Source organism: Hakea prostrata, chromosome 10, assembly GCF_041222555.1.
Source record: "Hakea prostrata isolate BN-2017 chromosome 10, UWA_Hpros_2, whole genome shotgun sequence".
NCBI classification, from domain to species: Eukaryota; Viridiplantae; Streptophyta; class Magnoliopsida; order Proteales; family Proteaceae; genus Hakea; species Hakea prostrata.
Window position 1 is genome coordinate 35,219,912 of NC_142609.1, and position 6,000 is coordinate 35,225,911.

General features: G+C 38.6%; 1 non-coding gene across 1 annotated transcript; it reads right to left on the reverse strand.

Annotated features, from left to right (window-relative positions):
- Positions 1–5,156: 5,156 nt before the first annotated feature.
- Positions 5,157–5,229, reverse strand: TRNAA-UGC (transfer RNA alanine (anticodon UGC)). The gene has a single exon. It is a non-coding gene; the product is annotated as a tRNA-Ala (tRNA).
- Positions 5,230–6,000: the final 771 nt, after the last annotated feature.

The following is a 6,000-nucleotide window of genomic DNA, read 5'->3' on the forward strand; positions in this document are numbered from 1 at the left end:
ATGTATGGCTCTCTATTTGATATAGAATACGGTTTATAGTAATGTTTGTAGGTTTATTCATTTCAACTTTCAGCTTTCAACCATCCCCTACCTCAAAAGCCATTGTACCAATTGACATAAAAGATAATTTTGCCATAATTTATATTTATTCTATGGTGTCAACCCGTGCATAATCCATGTCATCTATTTGAAAAAAGTTTAATTCCAAAAAAATAAATAAAAAATCATAGTGTGAAGAGTAATATTGTGTTTCCCATAATAGGTTTGTCATTAGATAAAATTCAAACTTGTTAAGCAATTAATTATTTAATGGGCCGGTTATGTGGGTTGATATCTATTACAATTTTAAGAATTAGAATCATGGGTTTGGGCTAGTCCATTATCCAATTTCTATGGGCCTACATTAACCGGTATGTATTAGTAAATTTCTGTAACTAGTACTTATGGGCTAATCTCAAAGCCTTGGTTGCAAAAATGTATAAGAGTTAGGGGGGGGGGTGTAATCTTAGAGTCCAAATCCTTTGTGACCAGGTAGAGTCTTTGTCCGTGTGTCTGCCCGTTGGATGCTCTGCCGGTGATACCAACATGGTTGCTTGATACTACGGCCAGGGCATCCAGCGGGTGGATGCACGGACCCACGCCTTGCCCGAACATAAGGGATCTATGTTAGTGATCTTGATTGATGCATCATATTTTTTGGACTAGCTAAAAGCATGAATAACATAAAAATATGTAAACCCAAGCTAACAATCCTCTAATTATATGTTAAAAACAAGTCATATTTTACTTCACAAGAAGGAAATTTACTTTGTTGTAATCCGAAGCTGTTTTTTAGGGTTGGAAGTTTGGTCATCATGTAACATTTCCCCCTTTTAACGATGAAGGGTTAACTTGGGAACCGGTGGGGACTGACAAATCAAGAGGGACCTTTAAGTTTTGAAATCCTTTCCAGGAATAGTGTCAGACTTAAAGATCTAGTAAAAGGGAGGAAGGAAACCATGGAATATGGGGGAGAGAGTATTAAATATGATTAGGGTAGCAGTGGAGCCACCAGAGGCCCAAGATGAGATTGTTGGACTAGCCGATTGATGTATCGACCGCCGGACCTAGTTGGTCGATGATAAAATGGTAAAATGAAATCGTAAATTTGAGGTTGTCTACCCTAGAAATAACTCTAATGCGAAGCGAAGTCATCATTTCATGAAAAACCCTATCAAACAGTAGCTTGAGGGAGAAGGGAAAGGAGAGCTCAAGGCCAAGGGTTGGCGAGACTTATCGAAGGTTGAAGCTTTTGTATTATGCTGAGAAAACACTAGTAAAAGGTGAATCTCACAGTCCCCTACCTATCTATATAAGTTTCGTAACATTTGGTTAAGTACGAATTATTTGGTGGAACCACCAAAGTAAGGGAATGGGGAAAACAAAGGGCTTTTTCCTTTTATAATTTTTGCATGTTCCAAGGCCTTAGAGTAGACTACTGAAATGGATAAAATGGTGATTTGGTTAGGATGGTGAAAGGTTGGGTTTGAAACCCCAAAGTTGGGTGAAATGGAACCCAAGTTGAGGAATAGAATAGGGGGCTAATTTACCAAGAAATTATAACAGAAAAAGGGTCTTTGGGCGAGGAACATATTCTGGAAAGCTTAGAATTGGGGGAGAAGAAGTCCCAAATTTCAGTGTGGTTTTCCCCTTGGAGTCCCTTCGGTCAATACAACAATTGTCTGCTGAGGATGTGGTATTTACCATGGTGTTGACAGGGGGTGGTTTGGGGCTAAATAGAAGGAGAACTTTGGGAGATGGATATTCCTACACAAGCACTAACATGTGTATGTCAAAATATAACAACCCAACTCGGAACCGCAAATGGATTGAATCGGAAACCATACAAGGTGAGGAGGAAATGGATGTTAGACTTAGGATGTTATTCATATAATTGAAATGTGTTACTATGTATGACATAATTGCATAAATCTATAATATAACGTGTGGGTCCTACACACAACACACACTATGCTTATCTATTAATGTTTTTACTTACATTATCTTAATGCTATATGTCAATGTAGATGATCAAGGGTAAATGGGGAGCCATATCCTTATAAATGACGAGGGTGGTGGCTATGGCCATTGCCTCCGAACACTCATGCATACTTGCATATACATCTATGACCATATAGTTGCATTGGGTTAAGACTCATCCTAGCATGCAACCAACCTATCAACAGGGGTATTGAGGTTGGCAACCCTTGATATGAAGTAGTGATACTAGTGGTCGCCCAATAGACCGAATGAGAGCCATGAGGAGACACTGGGTACCCTAGTATGCCATTCATGTCGCTACCAAGATAGTAGGGCTTTAGGTGGTGGCTTAGGTGTTGGGGTGTATGTCCAAGATAGCAGGTTGCTTGAGGATATGCATTCCTAGAATGGTGAGGGGAGCCAGGCCAAGATAGCGGGTTGTTCATGGAGTGCACCCAGATAAGAGACCATGTATTTGGCTAGGTAAGTCTCCACATGCGCTAGTCTATGCCAATTGTTGTGATGAGTGGATGGAGTGGATGGTGAGGGATTGTGAGCCTAGTGTGGACCTAATATCCCTTAATCCCGGTCGTGGTACGGAATGCGACCCTTACCCTATACCCTCGATCATGCACTTTCTTTTATGGACTAAGAGACCGTTCCTGAGGACTGGTATCTATAAAGCATGTTACTAAAGTTAAAGATCTGCATTATGAGATGTAGGGGAGCATCACATGCATATGATTGTGCTTGTTTTCTCCTCACAAGTACACCTCTTGGGGATTTCTTCTTTGAGATGGAACCACAAGTTGGAGATAGCAACAACTAGGGAGATAGGGAGTAGACTAAGGCATACCCAAGCTAAATATTTCGCTTATGTAATTTCAGTAGTATAACTGGACAATTGTAAAATTGAGCACCTTAAAGACAAGGAAACGATGTGTCTTCTCTTTCCAAATTTTATAGTTTCTACTTGTTATCTTTGTTGTGGACAATGTGGACATATGCTACTTATGGTACCTCATTGAAAAATCTAAGGGGGGCATGTGCAGGAATCCCGTACCAATGAGCTAATTCAAAAAGCCTCTAGGTCAGAATGTTACACATAATCTACATTTGGCCTTGTATGATTTGGGCTCAAAATTCCGACCAACTGGGTGATCAGATGGTGCTAGATTAGTGTAAGGACAAGGTCAAGAGTGAGTGTTTAACCTTGGATGGGCCAAGCCCAACAACCTTATATGATATTTTTGGTGAAAGTAGAGTAATAATATAGAATTATGAATTGTTTATTCTCTTGTAGTTTTTTTTTTTAATAACCTTATTCTTTTGTAGTAAATATCAAGGTATCTGTCTAAGTTGGCTCAACATGGCACTATTTAGCTTATAAGGCCAGGGTCATGGTTCTAGTTAGGGTTAGGCTGGCATATCCATCATAAATATCTAAGTTTAAAAGGCGAAGCCCAACTTGACAATCCCCTCCCCCTGCCAATCCCCAAATAAAAGCCCATAAATAAATAAATAAATAAATCACCTCATGCTGGTGATCACCATTCTTTCATTTAGTCATCATCAAACCAGTCAAGGAATGCGAAAAGGCAGGGGCGATTGGGGGAGAAGGTGTGAATGAACAAATATTCAAATCCATGATTTCCTTGATCTTAATGTCTCGATATAGAAGGCTAACCCACTTTGCTAAAAACACATCCACCGGATGATCACCATTCTCCAAGCAATCTACCATGAATTAATTTCTATGGTTACAACCTAGAAGCCGACTTACAATAGGTTTGAAGCCCAATCATGCTAACCAATTATAAACCAAATCAATTTCTGTTCGACCTAAAGCTTGGCATAAGGATGTCAATGAATAACCAGTAGCCAAACTGAATTCCCAAATTCAAAACAAATTGACACCCTTACAAATCCTTATGCTTGAAAAAGTAGATGCTTTTTACAAATGCACTTGTTGTGCAATATGGAACAAGATGTGAGTTTCTTTCATTTCATTATGAATGTAATCATTAACAACAACAACAATAACAACAATAACAACAACAATTCCTTTTGGGAATCATTTTGGTCCACCACTCTCCACTTTTGAGAATGAAGAAATGGAATAAAGGTCTTAGGATCTTTCCCAGTTTCTACCATCATAGTTCCTGATCTCAATGTGATCCAGCGTACCTGGATCAACACACGCGATAGACACAGAAATCCCGTCGGGATTTGATCTTGGTATATAAAAGGAGGTTATGTCACAAACCTTGCAGAAGGTGTGCTTCGCGGTATGCGTGCCAAAGGTGTATGTTGTGAGAAACTCCTTGGAATCTCTTAACAGTTCAACAAAGGTGGCAGGAACTACGAAGCTGGTGAAGCCTCTCATGCTGCAGTCAGAACAGTTGCACTTCCAAGCAACAACACTTCTTAGTGCTACCACTTTCCATCTCAAACTAAAACCAGTTATGAGCTTTCACCAATTCAATAGATAATCACATCCAGATGAGAAATCAAAAAGAATGAGATTCAAGGTTTAAAGATTGAAATTTTGCTGCAAATTAATCCATCTTCCAAGTAGATCAACTTACATCTCGGAAGTGGGCTGTTGGATCTTATCGTACCACTCTGCCGCTCCCCAAGTTGCTTTGCAAGCGATCAGAACCCAGAAGCAGAGTATAAAATCAATATCTTGATTAATAAATTAAACAGTCAAAAAAGAAAGAAAAATAGTCAAAAGTATCTCCCACGTGTTTCCAAATTCAAATCTCAGAAATGAACTTCTTATATCTTAATTGGCTCTCATTTTCTTCTTCTTGCCTCCATCAAACCCTTTTCAAGTGTACAACGAACAACTCACAAAGCAAGGGAAACCTGCTTGCGCCATTAGATTTGAGAAATCGATTATTGTTCTTACCGTTCAATCTCTTTGAAACTTGTTATGCACAGAAAATGTGAAAATGAAAGAAATAAAGAGACGTGGTAGGAACATCCACCTCCCTGAGCCAATTTTGCGCGATAATAGTAAAAGTCCAAAACGAAGCAAGCTCATACAGGGGCATTGTGTCATCTTTCTTAGTCAGATATGATGGAAACCCTATTCCACCGAATGCAATTAATCATTGCTCGCTTGGGAGTGGTGGAGATGCGGGGTATCGAACCCCGTACCTCTCGCATGCAAAGCGAGCGCTCTACCATGTGAGCTACATCCCCATTGATGGTGTTTGTTTCCCTATCCCTACTAATACTTATGGTATGCAAGAAAAAGAACATATAGAAATAGTTAAACATCCTATAAGGAAAGCAAAAATTCTATGCAAAGCAAAATTGCTACTGGTCAATTTACATTAAGAAATTAAAAGTCATTCCACGTTGTAGAAAACCCACCCACCCACTCTATAGAAATCAAGAACCCAAATAGTAAGTAATAACATAGAGACTACAAGCTCATTCATCAAGCTCCACCGGATGGTAAACCATAAACAAATTCTGAAACCAAAAACACTTTTAAATTAAATCTTGTACTATGATTCATTGCCTTAAAATTGTGTTCTTATACTATGAAATTGTAGATTTTTTTTTTCTTCCCTTTTATGAAAACCGTCTCTTTTTTTGGTTGGTGTTTAGTTTGATATGGAAAAGAAATACCTCTGAATTGATAAGTATTTATCAATTTAAACAAACTTATACATTCAATTAGACATTCATATGTAATTATTTTGTAGAGAGAGCAATTTTGTAGCTCACTCTCTAGCTAGGGAAGGTCTTTTGTCGAAAGGAACGACAAGTTGGCCATCTTCCCACCCCTGGTTGATTTCTCTTTGTAATCAAGCTGTGTGCTCTTTGCCTTATTTAAAATAAAGTCCTATTTACAAAGAAGAAAAAAAAGAGAGGAGGTTGAAACTCTCTCGTTCTTAGAGGTTACATTGGATACAAACTCCTCTTTGCTATAATACTACTACAAAGTCAATTTAAACATTTAAT